This window comes from Triticum urartu, chromosome 1 (genome assembly GCF_003073215.2).
Source record: "Triticum urartu cultivar G1812 chromosome 1, Tu2.1, whole genome shotgun sequence".
Classification (NCBI taxonomy): Eukaryota; Viridiplantae; Streptophyta; class Magnoliopsida; order Poales; family Poaceae; genus Triticum; species Triticum urartu.
In genome coordinates this window covers 66,684,608-66,710,940 of record NC_053022.1, presented here as the reverse complement: position 1 = coordinate 66,710,940, position 26,333 = coordinate 66,684,608, and positions in this window count along the sequence as shown.

Here is a 26,333-nt window from a genome sequence, read left to right as displayed (position 1 = left end):
TTTCCCCTCTGGTCCATGGCCTCCATGGCGGCGGAGGGGCGAGAGACCCTCCGAGATTGGATCTGTCTCTCTGTCTCTCTCTGTATCTGCGTTCCTGATTTTGCCCATTCACCGTTTCTTATATTCCCGGAGATCCGTAACTCCGATTGGGCTGAAATTTTAACACGATTTTTATCCGTATATTGGCTTTCTTGCGACAAAGAAGGGCACCAACCGCCTTACGGAGTGGCCACGAGGGTCAGGGGCGCGCCCCTGCCTCGTGGCCCCCTCAGGCATCGTCTCGCGTTGATTCTTCTTCCCAAAAATCACATATATTCCAAAAAATCTCCGTAAGTTTTCATCCGGTTTGGACTCCGTTTGATATGGATTTTCTGTGAAACAAAAAATGTGCAACAAACAGGAACTGGCACTGGGCACTGGATCAATATGTTAGTCCCAAAGATAGTATAAAAAGTTGCCAAAAGTATATGAAACTTGTATAATATTGGCATGGAACAATCAAAAATTATATATACGCTGGAGACGTATCAGCATCCCCAAGCTTAATTCCTGCTCGTCCTCGAGTAGGTAAATGATAAAAAATATAAATTTTTATGTGGAATGCTACCTAGCATAATCTTGATCATGTAATCTAATCATGGAATGAATATTAAGACACGAGTGATTCAAAGCAACAGTCTATCATTTGACATTAAGACAATAATACTTCAAGCATACCAACCAAGCAATTATGTCTTCTCAAAATAACATAGCCAAAGAAAGCTCATCCCTACAAAATCATATAGTTTGGCTATGCTTCATCTTCGTCATACAAAATGCTCCCATCATGCACAACCCCGATGACAAGCCAAGAAATTGTTTCACACTTTAGTATTTCCAAAAAATTTCAACCTTCACGCAATATATGAGCGCGAGCCATGGACATAGCACTATAGGTGGAATAGAATATGATGATGGAGGTTGTGTGGAGAAGACAAAAAAAGAGAAAGTCTCACATCGACGCGGCTAATCAATGGGCTATGGAGATGCCCATCAATTGATGTCAATGCGAGGAGTAGGGATTGCCATGCGATGCACTAAGAGCTATAAGTGTATGAAAGCTCAAACTGGAAACTAAGTGGGTGTGCATCCAACTTGCTTGCTCATGAAGACCTCGGGCATTTGAGGAAGCCCATCATCAGAATATACAAGCCAAGTTCTATAATGAAAATTCCCACTAGTATATGAAAGTGATAACTCAAGAGACTCTCTATATGAAGAGCATGGTGCTACTCTGAAGCACAAGTGTGGTAAAAGGATAGTAACATTGCCCCTTCTATCTTTTTCTCTCATTTTTTTTGGTGGGCTTCTTTGGCCTCTTTTTTTATTTGGGCTTCTTTGGCCTCTTTTTTTAAAGTACGGATTCTCATCCCAACTTGTGTGGGAATCATAGTCTCCACCATCCTTTCCTCACTGGGGCAATGCTCTAATAATGATGATCATCACACTTTTATTTACTTACAACTCAATATTACAACTCGATGTCTAGAGCAAAGTATGACTCTATATGAGTGCATCCGGCGGTGTACCGGGATGTGCAATGATCTAGCGTAGCAATGACATCCAAAAACGGACAAGCCATGAAAATATCATGCTAGCTATCTTACGATCATGCAAAGCAATATGACAATGAATGCTCAAGTCATGTATATGATGATGATGGAAGTTGCATGGCAATATATTTCAGAATGGCTATGGAAATGCCATAATAGGTAGGTATGGTGGCTGTTCTAAGGAAGATATGAGGTGGCTTATGTGTGATAGAGCGTATCATATCACGAGGTTTGGATGCACTAGCGAAGTTTGCACCAACTCTCGAGGTGAGAAAGGGCAATGCACGGTGCTACCTCTTGAGCTTGCGTTGGTTTTCCCTTGAAGAGGAAAGGATGATGCAACACAGTAGCGTAAGTATTTCCCTCAGTTTTGAGAACCAAGGTATCAATCCAGTAGGAGATAGCACACAAGTCACCTAGTACCTGCACAAACAAACAAGAACCTCGCAACGAACGCAATAAAGGGGTTGTCAATCCCTTCACGGTCACTTACGAGAGTGAGATCTGATAGAGATAATAAGATAAATATTTTTGGTATTTTTGTTGTATAGATTGGAAAATAAAGATTGCAAAATAGAAATAACAAATTGATAGAAAAATAATATGATGGAAGATAGACCCCGGGGCATAGGTTTCACTAGTGGCTTCTCTCAAGATAGCAAATTCTACGGTGGGTGAACAAATTACTGTCGAGCAATTGATAGAAAAGCGAATAATTATGAGAATATCTAGGCATGATCATGTATATAGGCATCACATCCACGACAAGTAGACCGAAACGATTCTGCATCTACTACTATTACTCCACACATCAACCGCTATCCAGCATGCATCTAGAGTATTAAGTTCATAAGAATAGAGTACGCATTAGGCAAGATGACATGATGTAGAGGGATAAACTCAAATATGATATAAACCCCATCTTTTTATCCTCGATGGCAACAATACAATACGTGCCTTGCTGCCCCTGCTATCACTGGGAAAGGACACTGCAAGATTGAACCCAAAGCTAAGCACTTCTCCCATTGCAAGAACGATCAATCTAGTAGGCCAAACCAAACTGATAATTCGAAGAGACTTGCAAAGATATTTAAATCATGCAGAAAAGATTTTAGAGAAGAATCAAACATTGTTCATAGATAATCTTGATCATAAACCCACAATTCATCGGATCTCGACAAACACACTGCAAAAAGAATTACATCGAATAGATCTCCAAGAGAATCGAGGAGAACTCTGTATTGAGATCCAAAGAGAGAGAAGAAGCCATCTAGCTAATAACTATGGACCCCAAGGTCTGTGGTAAACTACTCACACATCATCGGAGAGGCTATGGTGTTGATGTAGAAGCCCTCCGTGATCGATTCCCCTCCGGCAGAGCACCGGAAAAGGCCCCAAGATGGGATCTCACGGGTACAGAAGGTTGCAGCGGTGGAAATAGGGTTTCGTGGTGCTCTTGGATGTTTTCGGGGTATATGGGTATATATAGGAGGAAGAAGTACGTTGGTGGAGCTGCGAGGGGCCCACAAGGGTGGGGGCGCGCCCCCTGCCTCGTGGCCTCCCCGCTCCTTTCTTGACGGCCACTCCAAGTATCCTAGATCACGTTTGTTCCAAAAATAACTCTCCCGAAGGTTTCATTCCGTTTGATATTCCTTTTCCGCGAAACACTGAAATAGGCAAAAAAATAGCAATTTCCACTGGGCCTTTGGTTAGTAGGTTAGTCCCAAAAATAATATAAAAAGGTAAATTAAAGCCCATTAAACATCCAAAACAGATAATATAATAGCATGGAACAATCAAAAATTATAGACACGCTGGAGACGTATCAAGCATCCCCAAGCTTAATTCCTGCTCGTCCTCGAGTAGGTAAATGATAAAAATAGAATTTTTGATGTGGAATGCTACCTAGCATAATTCTCAATGTAATTTTCTTTATTGTGGCGTGAATGTTCAGATCCGAAAGATTCAAGACAAAAGTTTAATATTGACATAAAAATAATAATACTTCAAGCATACTAATATAGCAATCATGTCTTCTCAAAAGAACATGGCCAAAGAAAGTTATCCCTACAAAATCGTATAGTCTGGCTATGCTCCATCTTCACCACACAAAATATTTAAATCATGCACAACCTTGATGACAAGCCAAGCAATTGTTTCATACTTTTGATGTTCTCAAACTTTTTCAATCTTCACGCAATATATGAGCGTGAGCCATGGATATAGCACTATAGGTGGAATAGAATGGTGGTTGTGGAGAAGACAAAAAGGATAAGATAGTCTCACATCAACTAGGCGTATCAACGGGCTATGGAGATGCCCATCAATAGATATCAATGTGAGTGAGTAGGGATTGCCATGCAACGGATGCACTAGAGCTATAAGTGTATGAAAGCTCAACAAAAGAAACTAAGTGGGTGTGCATCCAACTCGCTTTCTCACAAAGACCTAGGGCATTTTGAGGAAGCCCATCATTGGAATATACAAGCTAAGTTCTATAAAGTAAAATTCCCACTAGTATATGAAAGCGACAACACAGGAGGCTCTCTATCATGAAGATCATGGTGCTACTTTGAAGCACAAGTGTGGTAAAAGGATAGTAACATTGTCCCTTCTCTCTTTTTCTCACATTTTTTATCTGGTCCTTTTTCTCTTCTTTTTTATGGCCTCTTTTTTCTTTTTTTTTTTTCGTTCAGAGTCTCATCCCGACTTGTGGGGGAATCATAGTCTCCATCATCCTTTCCTCACTTGGGACAATGCTCTAATAATGATGATCATCACACTTTTATTTACTTACAACTCAAGAATTACAATTCGATACTTAGAACAAAATATGACTCTATGTGAATGCCTCCGGCGATGTACCGGGATATGACTCATGAGTGACATGTATGAAAGAATTATGAAAGTGGCTTTGCCACAAATACGATGTCAACTACATGATCATGCAAAGCAATATGACAATGATGAAGCGTCTCATAATGAATGGAACGGTGGTAAGTTGCATGGCAATATATCTCGGAATGGCCATGGAAATGCCATAATAGGTAGGTATGGTGTCTGTTTTGAGGAAAGTATATGGTGTGTTTATGGTACCGGCGAAAGTTGCACGGTACTAGAGAAGCTAGCAATGGTGGAAGGGTGAGAGTGCGTATAATCCATGGACTCAACATTAGTCATAAAGAACACACATACTTATTGCAAAAATCTATTAGTTATCGAAACAAGTACTACGCGCATGCTCCTAGGGGGATAGATTGGTAGGAAAAGACCATTGCTCGTCCCCGACCGCCACTCATAAGGAAGACAGTCAATAAAAAAACCATGCTCCAACTCCATCACATAACGGTTCACCATACGTGCATGCTACGGGAATCACAAACTTTAACACAAGTATTTCTCAAATTCACAAATCACAACTACTCAACTAGCATTACTCTAATATCACCATCTTCATATCTCAAAACAATCATCAAGTATCAAACTTCCCATAGTATTCAATGCACTTTTATGATAGTTTTTATTATACCCATCATGGAAGCCTATCATATTAGGACTAGTTTTATGACCAAAGAAAATTACCATGTTGTTCTAAGGGACTCTCAAAATAATATAAGTGAAGCATGAGAGATCAATAATTTCCATAAAATAAAACCACCACCGTGCTCTAAAAAGATATAAGTGAAACACTAGAGCAAAATTATCTAGCTCAAAAGATATAAGTGAAGCACATAGAGTATTCTAATAAATTCCGATTCATTTGTGTCTCTCCCAAAAGGTGTGTATAGCAAGGATGATTTTGGTAAATTAAAAAGCAAAGATTCAAATCATACAAGACGCTCCAAGCAAAACGCATATCATGTGGTGAATAAAAATATAGCCTCGAGTAAAGTTACCGATGGACGAAGACGAAAGAGGGGATGCCTTCCGGGGCATCCCCAAGCTTAGGATTTTGGTTGTACTTGAATTTTACCTTGGGGTGCCTTGGGAATCCCCAAGCTTAGGCTCTTGCCACTCCTTGTTCCAAAATCCATCAAATCTTTACCCAAAACTTGAAAACTTCACAACACAAAACTTCAACAGAAAATCTCATGAGCTTCGTTAGTATAAGAAAACAAACCACCACTTCAAGGTACTGTAATGAACTCATTATTTATTTATATTGGTGTTAAAACTATTGTATTCCAACTTCTCTATGGTTCATACCCCCCGATACTAGCCATAGATTCATCAAAATAAGCAAACAACACACGAAAAATAGAATCTGTCAAAAACAGAACAGTCTGTAGTAATCTGTAGGTTTCGAATACTTCTGTAACCCGAAACATTCTGAAATAAACTGGTGGACGTGAGTAATTTGTCTCTTAATCATTTGCAGAAAGAATCAACCTAATTGTACTCTACAGTAAAAAATGGCAGCAAATCTCGTGAGCACTAAGGTTTCTTTTTTTTACAGCAAGATCACATAAACTTCCCCCAAGTCTTCCCAAAGGTCCTACTTGGCACAAACACTAATTAAAAGCATAAAACCACATCTAAACAGGAGCTATATGAATTATTTATTACTAAACAGAACCAAAAAGCAAGAAATAAAAATAAAATTGGGTTGCCTCCCAACAAGCGCTATCGTCTAACGCCCCTAGCTAGGCATAAAAACAAGAATAGATCTAGGTATTGTCATCTTTGGTAGGCAATTCTTCAATAGCACACTTATAACCCTTAGGAGTTTCCTTTTTTTATTAATTATCAAACTCCTAGGCAAGAAATCAAGAAAATCATTCGTAGCAAAAGTTTCCTTAATGATAGTGAAAAAGTTGGGGTGAACACTTATTGCTTTAAGATCCGCATTTTCCTTACTAGAAGATTCACCCGTTTTATTTTTAGGCACATACATAAACTTGGAAACTCTAGTAGTAGGAGGATTTGGAGTGTTTTTCACGGAAGAAAAGGCAGACCCTAAGTTGGTAATAATATCCTCCTCAATTCTTGTGGAATCTTGATCTATTTTTTTCATTGACTATGGGTTCTTTTTCTTTAAAAAAATTCAGAGTAACTCCTACCTTAGATCCATATTGGGTAATCTGGTTGTGGATCTTTATATCCAAATTCTCAATCAACTCTACTGTGGCTACTTTATTTTCAATAATTTCAAGCCTTTGCATCACATGTTCCAAAGTTAAAATAGTTCCATTAACCAAGAGAGGTGGTGAGCCAAACAAATCTATCATAGCATTATAAGAATCAAAAGTATGGCTACCCAAGAAATTACCTCCGGTAATGGTATCAAGAATATATCTATTCCAAGGGGTGATGCCTACAAGAATTGCAAAGAAGAATGGAAGTGGATTGCTTCCTAGTGGATCTATTTTGAGCATTGCAAATTCTATACCAAGCATCTTTTAGATTTTCTCCCTCCCTTTGTTTAAAATTAGGAACTTCATGATCGGGAGTACTAACGATGATAGAAGGGCTAGCCATAATAGCAAAACCAACGATCTAACACACAGATGCACAAGAAGCAAGTAAAAAGATACGAACGGAAAAGAGGCAAGTAGAAAAGAGGGCGAATAAAACGGCAAGGGTGAAGTGGGGGAGAGGAAAACGAGAGGCAAATGGCAAATAATGTAATGCGAGGGATAAGAGTTTGTGATGGGTACTTGGTATGTCTTGACTTGATGCAACCTCCCTGGCAACTGCGCCAGAAATCCTTCTTGCCACCTCTTGAGCTTGTGTTGGTTTTCCCTTGAAGAGGAAAGGGTGATGCAGCACAGTAGCGTAAGTATTTCCCTCGGTTTTGAGAACCAAGGTATCAATCCAGTAGGAGATAGCACACAAGTCACCTAGTACCTACAAAAACAAACAAGAACCTCGCAACCAACGCGATAAAGGGGTTGTCAATCCCTTCACGGTCACTTACGAGAGTGAGATCTGATAGAGATAATAAGATAAATATTTTTGGTATTTTTGTTGTATAGATTGGAAAATAAAGATTGCAAAATAGAAATAGCAAATTGATAGGAAAATAATATGATGGAAGGTAGACCCGGGGCCATAGGTTTCACTAGTGGCTTCTCTCAAGATAGAAAAATTCTACGGTGGGTAAACAAATTATTGTCGAGCAATTGATAGAAAAGCGAATAATTATGAGAATATCTAGGAATGATCATGCACATAGGCATCACGTCCGCGACAAGTAGACCGAAACGATTCTGCATCTACTACTATTACTCCACACATCGACCGCTATCCAGCATGCATCTAGAGTATTAAGTTCATAAGAATAGAGTAATGCATTAGGCAAGATGACATGATGTAGAGGGATAAACTCAAGCAATATGATATAAACCTCATCTTTTTATCCTCGATGGCAACAATACAATACGTGCCTTGCTGCCCCTGCTGTCACTGGGAAAGGACACCACAAGATTGAACCCAAAACTAAGCACTTCTCCCATTGCAAGAAAGATCAATCTAGTAGGCTAAACCAAACTGATAATTCGAAGAGACTTGCAAAGATATTTAAATCATGCATAAAAGATTTCAGAGAAGAATCAAATATTGTTCATAGATAATCTTGGTCATAAACCCACAATTCATCGGATCTCGACAAACACACCGCAAAAAGAATTACATCGAATAGATCTCCAAGAGAATCGAGGAGAACTTTGTATCGATATCCAAAGAGAGGGAATAAACCATCTAGCTAATAACTATGGACCCGAAGGTATGTGGTAAACTACTCACACATCATCGGAGAGGCTATGATGTTGATGTAGAAGCCCTCCGTGATCGATTGCCCTCTGGCAGAGCGCCGGAAAAGGCCCCAAGATGGGATCTCACGGGTACAGAAGGTTGCGGCGGTGGAAATAGGGTTTTGTGGTGCTCTTGGATGTTTTCGGGGTATATGGGTATATATAGGAGGAAGAAGTACGTTGGTGGAGCTGCGAGGGGCCCACAAGGGTGGGGGCGCGCCTATCCCTCTGGGCGCGCCCCTGCCTCGTGGCCTCCTCGCTCCTTTCTTGACGGCCACTCCAAGTCTCCTGGATCACGTTTGTTCCAAAAATAACCCTCCCGAAGGTTTCATTCCGTTTGATATTCGTTTTCTGCAAAACACTGAAATAGGGAAAAACAACAATTTGCACTGGGCCTTTGGTTAGTAGGTTAGTCCCAAAAATAATATAAAAAGGTAAATTAAAGCCCATTAAACATCCAAAACAAATAATATAATAGCATGGAACAATCAAAGATTATAGATACGTTGGAGACGTATCACACGACACCGAAGAGGCTAGCATTGATGGAAGGGTGAGAGTGCGTATAATCCATGGACTCAACATTAGTCATAAAGAACTCACATACTTATTGCAAAAATCTACAAGTCATCAAAACCAAGCACTACGTGCATGCTCCTAGGGGGATAGATTGGTAGGAAAAGACCATCGCTCGTCCCCGACCGCCACTCATAAGGAAGGCAATCAAAGAAACACCTCATGCTTCAAAATTGTCACACAACGGTTACCATACGTGCATGCTACGGGACTTGCAAACCTCAACACAAGTATTTCTCAATTTCACAATTAATCAACTAGCATGACTCTAATATCACCACCTTTATATTGCAAAACTATTGCAAGGAATCAAACATATCATATTCAGTGATCTACAAGTTTTATGTAGGATTTTATGACTAACCATGTGAATGACCAATTCTTGTCATCTCTCTAAATAGATATAAGTGAAGCAAGAGAGTTTAATTCTTTATACAAAAGATATGCCCATTCTCTAACAAATATAAGTGAATCAAAAGAGCATTCTACAAATGGCGGTTTTCTATGTGAAGAGAAACAGGCAATCCAAACTTCAAATGATATAAATGAAGCACATGAAGCGTTCTATAAAGCCATACTCAAAAGATATAAGTGAAGTAAAATAAGCATCTATCTATCTATCTATACCTATACTAATTACAGAATCCCAACTAATTACCACGTTAATTAGAAATTAAGAGCCGTACATCTTTGATGGGACCAAATTATTACGGTGGAGATCAACCCGTATAATCTGGGGCAAACAAACTTATATTCAACAACCGTGAGAAACAACTCCCTCAAAAGATTTGTTGCACAGATGCACCTAACCATCCTCGAGAAACCCTAGCGCTGCTTCATGCCATCCTCCAAACCTACTGAACGGCCTTGAGGCAGACGCGCAGCTGGAATCAGACGACCTCGCACGCGGGACTGCACGCCGGGGTGTCCCAGCCTAAGATAACATGGCTGCACGATGCGGACGTTGGATTGGACGGCCTCCAACCAGGGAACTTCCGACGTGGCTGCACGACGCCGGCTCAGGTGTACGTACAAGCTAGGCTTGATTCTGCCTGGACACATAAATACACGATTAGGCACCGGAGGCATGCGGCTGGATCGATTTGGTCAAGACGAGCTAGCTTTTCAATGAGCGGAAAACACACGGGCATACTACAGCCTGGGCTAATCAGTTTTCTCAGTCAGCCGGGCTGATGCTTTTGTCCAGAAGCAAAACACATCATTGCCAACATGTGGGGGGAGTGAGATGTTGGGCTGCATGCCGGCGGCGGCCAGAGGTGCCAGCAGCGACGAGACTATGGCCATGCCGTCAGACATATTTGCATTGCACTGCAAGCGGCGGTGCAAATTCAGAGTAAGTTTTTTTTCTTTGCACCTTATTTTCCTTTTTGTTGCCTTCATTGTCATGGAAAAATTGTGAATTGTATGTATAGGATAGATTTTACAATATGATGGAAAAGAATTACTTTCAGATAGGCTACCACATGGATAACAACATGAACAGTGTGGCTCTGTTATAATATATTTTTAATGCCTGGATATTTTTTCATATGCTTTCTAGGTGCAACATAGTTGAACCTCTTAGTGCACGAGGAGATTTATAGGATGGAGCTGCTTTGAGAAAGTAGGTTTAAGACGATGTTTTGATGTTACTAAAATATTGCTAAAAGTAATAATTACCCTACAATTTCGTAGGCTAGGATCACGACAGGTGATTCTTTATGTCCCTTCAAACAAATGTGGTATCTTTGCGAGTTGCATCGCGGTTTTAACAAACAAATAAATTATAATTCTGGAAGATAATCCTGAAAATTTCTTAAAGTCATTCATTATATGCATATAATTTAGAACGTAAGATACCATTATATAACTAGCCCCTGCGGTGCCCAGGTTATGACGAAATAATTACCATGTTAATTAGAAAATAGGAGCCTTTAATTTGGTGGGACCAGAGTAATTACGGTGCGGATGAATCCATATTAGATTGCCATGTTTAGATTATTTTTTCGTGCATGAAACGAATAGTATTCCATACAAACTCTTATTCTATGCAGACTTTTCTTTACGGTCAAGCATAGCCATCCTAGACATCATCAATTGATGGAGGAAAATTGACGCTAGGGTTCCATCGCCAATGACTCCTATGCATATTACCATGACCTATTTTCAACCATAACCTAGCTAGCCTTCATGTGTACCCTCAACAATTGCGCCTATTCTGTAGGCTTGATAAATACCCACCGGTTTTGGTTGGCGATTACCAATATTACAGTGCCCAATGGCCTAATCAAGGCGGTAATCACCTCGACGGCTCAGCCAAGTACTTTGCGGCGAAATGGACGTATGTGCGAGGCAAGCTCAATTACTGCCAAGCCAATCTATGTTGCAAGGAGATGATTCTCAATTGTCTGCGAACACATACGATAGAGTATGCCCACGTAAAGAAGCTAGCAGCCTGCTGGATTAACGAACTATACGCTCACGTAAAGAAGCTAGCAGGCTGCTAGATTGATTCTGCCTGGAGACGCAAGCACACAGTTTTAATAGCTTCGATCTGTTCCGACGAAAAACATATGATTACTTGTGGCGTGTGGCTGGATCAGGCAAGTGCGTACATGCATGCAGTCTAGATATGGACAAAAGGAACTGAGTCGATTGGACGACTGCGAGCGTACTTCTGATGGAATGTAATCGTCTATGAGCGAGTATGATTGGGCCTGCGCCAAAAATAAATGACTGAATTTTTTTCATGCTCCAGTTTTCTGCGTGCTTCTTTTGTACGACAATGTTAAGATTCTGTAATTTGGAAGTTTATTGTGATCAGCGTTAGAATAATGGATACCCTCAATCATGCGAGTGCTCGGCCTTCTGGAGGTTTGTTTTATTACATCAATCTTCTTTTTTTTGAGGGAATTACATCAATCTTCTGAAATTTGCTTCTAGAGTGCATGTGCATGTATATCGTGCATAAATACTTTGGATATATTCCTTTTCGTGCGAGGGGATTATTTGCTTTTGGCTTCTATGTACGTAAAAAACAAGGACGCCTGAAGCCGTTTCCTAGGAATGTGCGCTGATTAATTATCAATTTATTTGAAGATGAGTCTAAACTCAATAATAGGTTGACACATTTTTGGGGAACAAGAAACGCAACTTTCCCACAACAAAAGCACTAATTTTTTGGCATCTTCAAAAGCACTCTTAGAGCATGGTTAATAATGTAGCCGGCTGTTGGATTTAAGGAGATGCCACCTCACTTAAAGCCTCCATAAAAATTACTCATATAATAAGTTGGCTCTTAGATATGCTATAAGGTTAGCTCTAAGCATTTAATATTTGCATAAGCAATGTATATGATTGGAAGAGAGTTGCATGCATACTACTTTTTCTTGAACCATGTCCTATAGCCGGGCTGTAGAATAAGAGCCCGCTTCACTCTCTCTCCTCTATTCTCATTCTTCCAAGTAGGATTTTAATGACATGGGAAGTCTTATAGCCTGCTAACTAGGCCTTATTAGACTTGCTCTTATGATGTTTCCTTTAAATTGCAAACGCAACGTTCCCAACAAATGAAACTTTCATATTCTTTCATTTTTATCATCAATTGAACTATTGTAGCCTTTGAGGGATTTCACCTGTGGTTAATTATGTCTATAGGGGTTCATTAATGATGTAAATCATTTTTTCCTACTTCTACCGGCTCCAATTTGTCTTATTTTGTTGACAAAGGACAATATTGCTGCTAGATGTTTGACCAATCATGGCGTGTTTTCATCAAGTTTTCATAAGGTATTCATTTTGTAGTTGTACTTCTTTTATCAAGACGTATATCTTCTGCTCTTTAGTGAAGTACTAAGAGTAAAATTTACTAATTATTAGATCAATATGAATTTATAGAACTAACTATTTTGTTCACTTATTTATTCATATTTGAAACTGTTAGGTATATTTCAAGTATTGTTTTCCTTGGGGATATAAGCACATATATAAAATTATAAACTTTATAAATACATTCTTAGGAGAAGTTGAAAGAAAGGCTAATTAGTTATGAATTGGGAAAAATAATATTTTAAGTAAAATGTTTAACGACATTTTTGACATACATAGGCACAATCAACAAAATTTTACTTTCATATTTAGTAATTAGAAAATAAATGTTCATAGAGCATTTTTAACTGATGTTATTACGAAACTGATTTTCGTGAAGATTCTAAGTTACAATATATTACTACTATCACTCAACCATTTGATAACTTCCATATATTAATAGTCAGAGTTAGATATTTTACATGCATATTTTATTGGTGCCGTCCATTTAATACAAGATGTCACATAAAAATACTACTGTTCTACAGTTCGAGTCTTGAAATTGCATTACATATTTTTGGAAATATTAGCATAAATGGAAAATAATTTAGGTGAATAAAATCAACTTGCTCCAGTACTCGGTATTTCTGTTTCTGTAACATATTTTAAACGGTTACAAGTATTAGGTCGCATCTCATGTATAAGAAAATAATTTAGGGACACCATATATATAAGAAAATAAGCAGTATATTCAGCGCCTGTACATCCTTCCCAATTGGGACCAAAGACATATTATTAGGGAAATTGTTCACGCATCTTTCCTTCTTTTGCTTTATACCCATGTAATGAACTTTGGAGCAATATATTATGATACTATGTTAGCACAACACATACCAGCTTGGTGGCATTAGATGATGGTTTCATCTAACTCATATAAATACATTCTTTTGTAAATCAATAGGTTTTTAGCGAATAAATCAATGTGTTTCATAACATATACGCTTCACAAACATCATAAGCAATCTATCATACCAGAAAACTATATTTGTTCATAATATAGAATGAAACAAAATATTAACCAGCTGCCCGTGCGAATGCACGGGTTGACGACTAGTTCTATAAATCAACCATGGACTATCTCATACCAGCATGGTGCATCAAAGAAAAGTGAAAACTAAATGCAAAAGACGCTCCAAGAATTGCACATATCGCATGAACGAAACGAATCCGAAAATATACCGATACTTGTTGAAGAAAGATGGGATGCCTTCCGGGGCATCCCCAAGCTTAGACGCCTGAGTCTCCTTGAATATTTACTTGGGGTGCCTTGGGAATCCCCAAGCTTGAGCTCTTGCCTCTCCTCCTTCTCCTCACATCAAGACCTCCTCGATCTTCGAACACTTCATCCACACAAAACTCAACAGAAAGCTCGGTAAGATCCGCTAGTATAATAAAGCAAATCACTACTCTAAGTACTGTTGAAAACCAATTCATATTTTGTTTTTGTATTGTAGCTACTGTAATATAACTTTTACATGGCTTAATCCACTCATAGAAATCGATAGTTTCATCAAAAGAAGCAAACTATGCATCAAAAACAGAATCTGTCTTAAACAGAACAGTCTGTAGTAATCTGAACATTCACCATACTTCTGGTACTCCAAAAATTCTGAAAAATTTAGGAAAAATAAAAAATTTGTATAGAAAGACAGTGCAAAAAGTTTCAAAACCGTTTGACATGCCAGTAAAAAATGTAAAATCGCGCACGACAGCCAAAGTTTCTGTTTTGCACCGCACAATCCAATAAGCAATTTAAACATCCTAAAGGCAAATCTTGGCACATTATTTTTATAATACAATGGATCTGTACTTTATAAAATCACAGAAAAGAAATAAATGACTCTCTAAAACTTTTGGGTTGTCTCCCAGGCAGTGCTTTCTTTGAAGCCATTAAGCTAGGCATATAGTGCTCAAGTAATGGATCCACCCGGATCCCATGGTATATCAAAGCCAATTTTAATTAACAATGATTTGTGATTTAGTAGTGAGCACAACCTAGAGGTTGGATGTCTTCCCTTCTCAGTTTATCATGGTGCAGGGGAATCCCAAGATGTTTAATGGGGAAGGAAGCTCCAGCACAACCTAGAGCCTCTAAAAAGCAACTGACTTCTTCACTATCCATATTGATAGGGATGAGCTTACTCTTACTATAGTTAATCCTCATACCAGAGACTTGCTCAAAGCAATTCAGGGCCACCTTGAGGTTTTTAGCATGTTCAATATTGTTATCGAAGAACAATATAGTATCATCTGCATACCAGAGACAGATGATACCCCCAGGACAAACCTCAGGGCACAACCCCTCAATAAGATGATGGCCAATAGCTTTGATCAACATCCTAGTGAGTACATCTACTACTAAATTGAAAAGAAGTGGGGAGATGTCGCCTTGTCTAAGACCTTTCCCAGTCAGGAAGAGGGCACTCTTAGTGTTGTTTAGCTTGACCCCAACAGATCCCCATGGGTAATTTGCTGGATCCAATGGATCCACTTCCCACCAAACCCTCTGATCCTAAGGAGCTCTTCCGGGAACTCCAAGTTAACTTTGTCAAAGGCTTTTTCATAATCTAACTTGAGGACTAGGCCTTGTCTTTTGCTAAAGTGCGCAGAGTGAAGCACCTCATGGGCAGTGACCACACTCTCTAGTATGTACCTCCCCTTAAGGAAAGCAGACTGATTACTATCTATAAGCCTCTGAAGGATTTTTGCTAGTCTATTAGTTAGAACCTTGGTAAAAAAATAAAGCTGCAGTTTAGCAGGCTAATAGGCCTAAATTTCTTCATGGATGAAGCATTAGCTTTTTTTGGGATGAGCGTCAGCATGGCAAAATTTAGCATGTGAATAGCAAACCTTCCTTTATGGAAGTCTGGAAACATTGCCATGAGGTCCTTTTTGATAAGGGCCCAGAAATGCTGATAAAAAGGAATACCATCAGGGTCTGCTGCTCCATCCGGATAAGACTCAAAGACATCACTCTTAACTTCCTCATCAGAGAAGGGGGCTTCTAGAATCTCATTCTCAGCATTTTTGACCTTTTCATCATCATAGAAAAAACATGGGTTTAAATGAAACCCCTCCCTATCCTCTAATTTTAATAGGTATTTATAAAAGTTACTCGCTATATCTAACATCTCTTTAGTATCAACGACAGGCCCACGGGGGCCATCCAAGGAGTGGATGATAGTTTTCCTCCTCCTTTCACTACAAAAAAAGAGACATCCGTGACATTTTGGGCCGAACAAATTTTTTTCTGTCATACATATGACACTTCTATGGCGATAATTGTGACAAAACCCGGTATCATCATAGATGTGGTGGGCTCCTACTTCTATGACAAAAAATCATGACGGAAAATGGGCTTTTCGTCTTGGGCGGGCCGGAGACGCAGCTGCATGACATTCTTTGGGCCGTCCATGACGGAATAAACCGTGGTAGAAGCGAGGGGGAGGAAAATTTCGGGGAGTTCCCGGTTACGGTGGGAGGTCGGGGGCCGAGCGATGCGCGTTTCTCTCGTACATGTACGCGCGTGTGTGCGAGGCGTTGGCTCTAACTGAACCCGAGCGAGGCGTTGGGCTCTAACTGGACCCGAGCGATTGCACTGCAGGCTACGCGTTACTGAACCCGAGCGATCGATCGATGGCTGTTAACTGAACCCGATCGAGCGATTCCTTCACTACTGCTGCTAACTGAAGCTGATCGATGCTGCCTCTGGTATGAACAGTGAGTGCTGTGGGGGGTTTCGATGAACAGTGAGTAGTGGCGTTGCCTCTGGATGAACAGGACCCCGTGGTGTGGTGGAGGGCTGGATGAACAGTAGACGGTGGAGGGGTGCCCGTGGAGGGGTGGTTGAACAGGACCCCGTGGTGTGGAGGGCTGGATGAACAGTAGACGGTGAAGGGGTGCCCGTGGAGGGGTGGTTGAACAGTAGCCGGTGGAGTAGCGCGCGGTGGAAGCTGGATGAACAGGAGCCCGTGGAGGCTGGAGGAGGTCGACGGTAGCCCGTGGAGGCTGGAGGAGGTCGACGGTGGAGATGAACAGTATCCCATGGAGTCCCGTTTTGCGGTACGCCACACCCCTCCCGATGAACAGGACCCCCGTTTCGACTGTAGCGCTCCAACACAAGTCCGTTTTGTCTGTTTTGCGGTACGCCACACCCCTCCCGATCGATAGGACCCCCGTTTCGATCGTAGGAGGTCCGTTTCCTCCGTTTTGTGGTACGCCAGACCCCTCCCGATCAACAGGACCCCGTTCCAAACGTAGGAGGTCCGTTTCCTCCGTTGTGCGGTACGCTAGGCCTCGTTTCCATCGCCTGTTCCTTCCAAGCCCTCTCGATGAACACGACCACGCATTTCGTTCCGACCCACCGGTTGGCTCCCACGCGTTCCGTTGCCTCCCGATGAACACGACGCATTCCGTTGCCTCCCGATGAACACGACGCATTCCGTTGCCTCCCCATGAACGCGACGCATTCTGTTGCCTCTCCATGAACACGACGACGACGCTGTTTCTCCGTTCTGACCCAGCCATGTACACGAGCCCTGGCCGTACGTATGCGCGAGTAGGCGTTCGAGACCCCGCCCGTATGTACACATACGTGGCCGTATTTTCTTTCTTGCACCCTGGCCGCTGTACGTACGTGTACATATTACGTGCGCGCCTCTACTACGACACGTACGCGCCTCTACTACGACACGTACGCGCCTCTACTATGACACGTGCGGGCCTCTACATCCACCAGTATATATGTACGTACACGTTCGCGACCAGAATGACAACGCTATGTATGCTTCGACCAGGTGGGTCCCGACTGTCAGGCACTTCCTTGCGTGTGAAGATGTAGCTGGTGGGTCCCAGCAGTCAGTGGGGCGAATCGTTTTTTTTTGCCCAGACGCACTTCCTTGCGTGCGAAGATGTAGCTGGTGGGTCCCAGCAGTCAGGGGGGCGAATCGTTTTTTTTACCCCGACGCACTTCCTTGCGTGCGAAGATGTAGCTGGTGGGTCCCAGTAGTCAGGGGAAACATTTTTTTTCACGAAATACGGTGGCCCGTCCGGTGGGTCCCCGCTGTCAGGTGGAGGAATCATTATTTTGCGCGTAATAAGGAGGCACTTCCTTGCTGCGGCCGTGGACCCAGCTGTCAGCCTCTCCACGTACAGTCCATGTCCGATGGAAGTCGTTCCTTGACCACGTTGACCACACTGCGCCGAGAGCACCACGGCGGTGGACGACGGCGAGGACTAGGAAGGGGACGACTCGGAGCCGGGGAAGACGTAGTAGTGGATGCCCACGTGAAGAGGAGTACGAGGGTTCACTGGTTCGGCTGCGGTGTGAGGCTGCTGTCGCTGCAGAATAACATGGGGTGTGGGTGAGTAGAGGGATGGCCTGACCAGCGGTGGGAGTAGTAGGGGGCGGTGAGGCCTCCGCGGCATCACAGCCGGCTACGGGAGGCAGGAGCATGCGGCACGACCGGCGCTGGGTTGGGCGGCTGGAGCAAGAAGACCAGAGGTTGAAGAAGCACTACGGCCGTTGGATGAACATCGTACGGTAACATGAGCTAGAATCGTTCATATTGACTAAGTTGACAAAGCCCTCCGTCCCCGTCAACTTGGTAGGCCCACAAGTTAGCCTCCCACTATGTTGGGTTCCAGCTGGCAGGGGGAATATTCATTTTTTTGTGCGTAATAAGGAGGCACTTCCTTGCGTGTGAAGATAGCTGGTGGTTCCGACATGTCAGCAGGGGGCACATTATTTTCATAAAATACAGAGGCCCTTCCGATGGGACCCAGATGTCAGGTGGAGGAATCATTATTTTGCGTGTAATAAGGAGGCATTTCCTTGTGTGCGGCCGTGGACCCAGCTGTCAGCCTCTCCACGCACAGTATACTTCTGATGGTGTCATTCGTTTACCATGTTGACCACGCCCCGCTGAGCGCATCCAAGGTGGTGGACGACGGCGAGGCCTCGGACAGCAACGAGCCGGAGATGGGAAGACGCGGGAGTAGAGTCGCAGACGGAGAGGTGTACGAGGGTTAACTGGTTCTAGTGCGGTGTGGTTCGGCAGTCGGTGGAGAAGAACAGGAGGTGTGGAGGGGTGGAGGGATGGCCTGGCCAACGGTGGAGTAGCGCTTCATAGCGAAGCGTGCTAAGCAGAGCTGCTAGCAGCAGGAGGTGGAAGGTGGTCCCGGCGGCGCTGGAGGAAGAAGACGAGAGATTGAAGATGGATGCCGGTCGTTGGATGTAAATCCAACGGCTAACATGTCAGAATCATTTGTTGACTAAATTGACAACGACTTGCGTTGGCTTCGACCTATTGGCCCACATTTCAGCCTCCAAAAATGTGGCACGTATTCAACCCATTTTTTTAGAATTTATACTCTTTTTTTGCGTGGTAGAATTTACAGTCAATTTGATCTTTTTTTTAAATTACAGCCATTAGCTGGGCTGGGTGAACAAATAATGTAGCGTCCATGCGGCCCATTTATTTTTTTTCCTCAAAAGTTACAGGCCATTTGCACTTTCTCGAAATACATGATTTTGCTGGGCTGATTCTAATTATAATGTTGGGTTGGGCCAACAATGTTATCAAAAAATAAAAAGGGGCTGAGCATTTTGTTATAAATATATTTAAATAATAAGTGATATTATTACATTCGTCCTTAAATCTTACCAAGCTTTTGTACACAATCACTAGGATTTTCGTGCCAAAACAATCCAAGATTTTATTTGTTAAGAAATTATTTTTATAAGTTAATAAGATGTGGGATATTGTTTTCTTACATATGTAAGTATCTGTTAAATATATGATGACAATAAAAATAATATATAATAACATATAAAATATATTTTTAAAAAAACAGGGAGCATCTCCCCGGTTCCATTGCTGAGAACGAAACCACAACATATTCTGATACAGCAGCTCAAAGAGCAGTTCGAAAGCAAAGGTAGAAAAGCTACAAACTAGGGGTGTGGATGAACAAGTTCTCTGAATAACACAAATCACCCAAGCGGTGCCAAAGGCAGAGCGGATAGAGCACTCAAATGACACAAGGAGGGTCCAGTGAAGCCTTCATGGTCTTCAGCCAAGGGGCTGTGTCAGCCTGCGGCGACCGGTAAGCAAGCAGAGACACCGGGCTAGAAGGCGTAGCATGGTGGATGTCCCTCTTTTTCGGCGCCAGGTGCCCATCATTTTGATCAGAGATCTTGAGACGAGCCCACGGGTCCAGCCCCAGAGCAGGTCGAGCCTTGTTCAACCACAAGTGATCGCCAACGGTTTCTGGAGGGATCTTGTTAGGGTTTCCACGAAGCTCATCAACTTGTCCTTGTCCGATCTGGAGGAGAGAATCGCCCAGTTCCTCACCATGTTCCTGATCAACCCCAAGACCCGCGGAATGGAAATCCAGGAGGTGTTACTGAAAATCATAGCATTTCTATATTTCCAGAGGCACCAAAGGACAGCTGAGCTAATAGTATTTAAAACTGAGCAATTTTTGGTAGCAATCCAGAATCTGGCGACAGATTCGAAGGATGAGCCAATCTGACTAGAGAAATATTCCTCAATGTGGGCCCAGAGATGTTTAGCAACTATACATTCAAAAAATAGGTGAGAACAAGACTCTTGTTCCAAGCAGTAAACACAATCAAGGGGTTTGATGATGTGTCTCTTCCTAAGGTTATCCCTAGTCATCAATTTGTTTTTGGAGAGAAGCCAGAGAAATACATGAATTTTAGGGGGAACTCTCAATTTCCAGACAGCAGGGATAAACACGGGTTGAACCCCTCTAAAGTTGATAACATGATAGAGGGAGCTGGAGGAATACTTCCCCTTATTGTCCAGCTGCCAAATCAGGGCATCCGGCTGGGCAGTAAAGGTAATGCTTTTGGCAATTTCCTCCAACTGGAACCATTGTTCCATGAGACTATCACTAAAGTTCCTTCTAAAAGAGAGTATTAGGCATTGACCGTCCCAAACTTCATTGAAACTTTTGTTAAGCTCATTGCAGACAGAGTAAATAGGCCAAAATTGGATTGCTAGGGGGGATGTGCCAAACCAAATATCTTCCCAGAACCTGGTTCTGCTCCCATCCCCTATGTTCTATTTGTAGCCAAATTTCACAACATGCATAATAGATTTTAATCCTTTCCAGAATCTAGAGGTCTTAGGGTTGGAGGAAGGGACAAAAGTATTAGGTTTATTTCCTAGGTATTTATGGGCAATAAGAAGCTTCCAGGGTTTCAGGTCTTCCTCATAGAATCTTTTAATCCAAGACCCTAGAAGACAGATGTTAATTTCTTGGAGGTTAGGTATGCCTAGGCCTCCAAAATCTTTTTTCATAGAGACTAGGGCCCAATTAGCAAGGTGTAGCTTCCTATTTCCCTCAAAATCATTCCACAAGCAATGAGACATCTGAGAATTGATGTGGTTCACTGCCCATTTAGGGAACTTGAAGAAGGAGAGGAGATACACTGGAATGCCGGCCAAACAAGCTTGTATGAGGATCAATCTACCTATGTAAGAGAGAAGTTTGCCCCTCCACCCAGCAATCCTTTTAATGATTTTATCCAGAAGGGGTTGGATATCCTCTCGCCCCAGTTTATCATAGTGGAGAGGGATACCTAGGTACTTAATGGGGAAGTTACCTTTATTACAGACTAGAATATAGAGGAAGTCAGCTAACTCCTGATCATTCATGTTGATAGGGATGAGTTCACTTTTAGAGTAGTTGATTCTCATGCCTGAGACTTGTTCAAAACAAGTTAGAACAGTTTTCAGATTGCTAGCATGTGTGGAGTCATTTTCTAAGAAAAGGATGGTATCATCTGCATATTGAAGGCAGATGATGCCACCAGGGCAGACCTCAGGACAGAGCCCTGCAATCAGACTATGATCAGTAGCTTTGCTCAGCATTTTAGTAAGAACGTCCACTAGTAAATTAAAAAAAAGCGGGGAGATGGGGTCACCTTGCCTAAGGCCTTTACTAGCAAGGAAAAAAAATCACTTTTACAGTTATTTAACTTGACCCCAACAGACCCCCCATGAGTAAGTTGCTGGATCCAACTAGTCTATTTACCCCCAAAACCTCTAAGCTCCAGGAGTTTCATAAGGAAATCAAGGTCAACTTTATCGAAGGCAGTCTAAACTAGAACTACCATCTAGAGAAAAAATCTCACAAACATAGCCTTCAGATCTGTTTTGGTGAGGGTAAATAAAGGAAGAGCATTCAATGCCATCATTAAGAGAAGTAACATCTACACCAATCTTAGCAGCAATGGCATTGAAGGAAGGATCATTAAAGTTGGAGAAGGAAATGTGTCTCATACCCTGGGTTTTTTCACTTCCAGGTTCTGAACCTCTTTGAGCTGTTGAGCCTTTTCAATAATGGTTCTCTTGTCACCAGCTACCCTGGCCCTGGTTCTGGTGGCTTGAACAGGACCCCATTTGGGAAGGTGCTTCTCCTTAGGAAGGGCAGGAAAGTCAGAGTTGTATTTTGAGTCCAAATTGTCTGGGAGTTCAGTTGTTTCAACAAGTGCCTCTTGATCCTCTTGTAGATCTACATAACCTTCTAATTCCATCAGATCATCATCTTTCAGGAGCTCCATTTCCCTGAGGAGGTTGAATCCATCAGTTTCATCAAGCATAGAATTCAAGATCTTTTCCTGGATGTTGAGTTGAGGAGTGTATGGAGAATCAGGGAGGTGTGTCTTGAGGACTGAAGTGGGTGTAGTTTCTCCAAGCATCTGATTGTGGCCAAAAGACTGTCCTCTGATGTTAGGGGCCCCAGAATTGGCAGCAGGCCCTTTATCTGATTCAGATCTAGAGCTCCTGTTGGATTCAACATCTTCAGCTGCAGAGACATATGTACCAACAGAGAGGTTGGTGGAGGTGCCAGTTTCAGTGGGGGTTAAGGACTCCACCTCAATGAGTAGCCTGTAGATTTTGTTCCCAACTCCAAAAATCCTTTCAGCAGGGATTTTGGAGGGATCTTTACATAAGATTTTGACCCTAAAAGTTTCATAGAATGACTTGAAATTATGCTTCCAATTCACATCCAGTAAGACCCCCAGAGTGGAAGTGATTTGATCCAGCATAGTCCAGTCACACCACATGGGGGGTTCAATTTCCTAATCTTGATCCAAGTTTCCTGGAGGTCCTCTTCAGCCTCAATCCTGCCTTTCCAGACTTCAACATTGACTACAACATTGTCTTTTTTGAGACCCAAACAGGTGTATCCAGCAACTTGAACTACATCTATTTCAGGAGGGAATTTGACCAAGATTGTCCACTCATCTAGGGCATTGATTGGCCAGGGCCAGTTGGTTTTGTAAATGTCTGCAAACTCAGTGGCAAGTTCCTGCTTGGTCACTTCACCAGCTTCTACCAGAACAATCCCCACATTCTTCAGGGAGCCATGATACTGAGCATTTTCATCAGGTGGGTCTATGTGGTAGAACCCTAATCCTGGAGCAGCACTTCCAACATATCTAGCAGAACTGTGGGTTTTCCTTCTGACAGGGCAATTCTCAACTTTATGGGTAACCATTTTGCAGATAAAACAACTCTTGGGCTTGACACATTTATCCAAATGATGCCCTGGTTCCCCAAAGTTGTAGCAGATCACCTCAGAGTATGCCATAAGGCCCGAAGCAGGGGCAGGAGCAGTTTTCTGGATGTCCTCTCTCTTCTTTTGCTGATTCTTGCCTTGAGATTTCCCACTGATCTGAGAGTCAGAACCACCAGCAGATTGATCTTGGGAAATTACAGGAGCCTGCCCAGATTGTGCCCCCATTTGGGGCGGAGGTGGGCCGTACAACTGCCCAACCGGCGCTCCCCCCATTGTGATAGGGGAAATTCATGAGAGTTCCTGGTTCCTTCTCATCCTCTAGCCAGATGTTGTCTCTCAGGAAGCAGAAATAACCACCAGACAGCTCAATTGAAGAAGATTGCAAGCCTAATTTCAATCTTATGCAGGTTTGGGGGAGAGGTAAGGTAGGGGATCCACCTGCTCCGGCTCTGGTGGCGTGCTGGTGGGCATGAGTCCAGTCAAGCATTCCCATCTCACAACACGGCGTGGATCTCCTGAATTCACTTCTCCTTTCGCCCATCGAACGAACGCAATCGGCGGCTCCCTGGGGTGGGGCATCCTGTGCTTCTCCGAGAAATATCCTTCGAAGTAGATCCGCAGGGCTAGATTCAGCAGCTCCCAATCCACATGATCCTTGCACATCCGAGCATACCTACGCGAGTGAGAGAACGGATTCGGTCCCTCCTCGGCTTCCTCCCTCGCAGCTTCCTCATCTGCTTCCCTCCATTCGCGTGTGCACTGGGTCCAGGAGAGAGCGTCGTCGCGGATCCGCATCGCCTGCTCCCTCCATCTCCTCCCTCGAGTCTCCCGCAGCACCGCTGGTGCGACGGAGTTGAGCGGCTGGAGAATCCGCGGGAAGGCTTTGTAGACATGTGGGAGATGCATCTTGTACATCTGCCTGTCTTCCAGCCATTCCCCCATGGATATGGCCAGCGACTCCATGGAGCGCGCGAGCGGACTTGCTGAGGGGGGCAGGCGCGCCCGGAGTCAGGAGGCGGGGGGTGGCGGCGAGATCTATGGCGGCGGCGAGGGTGGAGGTAGTGGCGGGGGCGGCGGCGAGGGTGGAGGTGGTGGCGGGGGCGAAGGGGATCGCGAGAGCGGTCATCTATTTGCCAATTATGTGAACTAAACAGTCAACATATAAAATAATTTAAATATATATAATATAGTTAGAAGGGAAACATAAGTTGGACCTGGCGTTCCTATTCTTATATAGAAAAATAGAACAGACCTCTGCATTTTCTTCAAAAAAAATACATAAATTGGGCTGCCAAAAATAAAACCTCGGATGGGAGGTCCATAGGCCGGTCGATACATGACGGCCCTAAGAAAATACAAACAGGCCTATGGACCTCCCATCCGAGGTCGTGGGCTGCGCATGTTAAAAATGAAAGCCTAGATGGGGCAGCCCAAAACCACGTCCAACACTTGCCAAAATTTTGTCCCTCGTTTTCTCTGTGTTTCGCAAACTCGACATTGTGTGGGCATTTTGACTGTGCATCATATGAATATGTGCTATGCATGAATGTTGATCAGCATGATGTTAACTGGCTGGTAGTTCCATTTTCGACCATGAATAAAACTTCCAACATGATGTTAACCCTGTTTGAAAAGGCCATGTTAATATAAATGCTCTGCTCTAAAAGTTGCAGTTTCTTATCTGAAACCGAACTTGCAGTTTCTTATCTGAAACTGAAACTTGCAGTTTCTTCTCTGAGAATCACATTGTCTGCACTTTTATACTCCTATGAAACTACATTTTTTAAGTGCTAAAAATAGATATCTAGAATTCATAAAATACTTCATATGCTCAATACTACAAATCAGGAATTCAAAAGACATTCATATCTGAAAGTACTCTCAAAATACACAACACAAAACACAATTCACAACCTGCAAATACTGACAACCCTAAGCTCCTCCTGACAATTCACAACCTGCCCGACTATTGGGCTGGGGGGCAGCCCCCTCCTATTCCTCGGCGGCAGACAGCTGCCCCGTGAGACGATGTGAACGGCGAGGGAGACGATGGCGGGGAAGCGTCGTCGGGCCAACTGCTTTTCTCCTCTTGTAGTTGGGTTCGGTCGACGAAGACTCCACCGGCTCGCTCTGGCAGGACACCCTCACAAACGGCACCCTGTAGATGCTCGATCCTTCAATCTCTCGTGGATGCTCCATATGGGATCGATACTCCCACCACCGCTCCCTCACAATCGGATTTGGTGAATCTGTTTGCTCCTTGGCCCAGAGGAGCAGCTCTATGTACTCCGGTGCGACTCCCTCTGGGAGTATCGCCGCCTTTTCGCTCTCTTGTAGATATTTGGCCATGGATGTCGCCGTCGCCGCTAGTTGGTCCTTGTTGTCAAACCAAGACTGTATCTCCAACATCCTAGCTAGCTTCACAGGGTCGCCCTCTGCGATCCTCACGTATCGGTTGTACTCCTCCATCGATCTACTTCTCCACAGCACCTTCACTCGCCGGCGGTGGTTTTTGAATGGAAGAGGAGAGGAGCAACACTGGTTTTGGATTAGAACGGGAGAGGAGCGACGCTGGTTTTGGACTAGAATAGGAGAGGAGGGGCGGTGGTTTTGAAATGGAAGAGGAGAGGAGCGGCGCTGCATTTAGATTGGAACAGGAGAGGAGCAGTGGTGGTTTAAGAGAAGAGCGGAAGAGCGGCGCTGGTCTTGGAAGTATTTTTTGTTGTTTTGCATATTTTGGGTCAAAGTTTGACCACGTACTGTATTTGACAAGCAAAATGTGAATGCATGTCACCAAAAATTGTATCGTTTGGTTCGTATCTGAATGTACTTTCAAATTATATTATTTTTGCAATGTATAACATATATTTTATGTGCGAAAATCATGGTCAATTATGACCCGGAATAAAATGGAGACGAGTTAATGTGGGGTCGCTTTCTTAATTGAAGGGTAAATTGATTTTGATTTTGATCCAGTCACAGCGCCGGC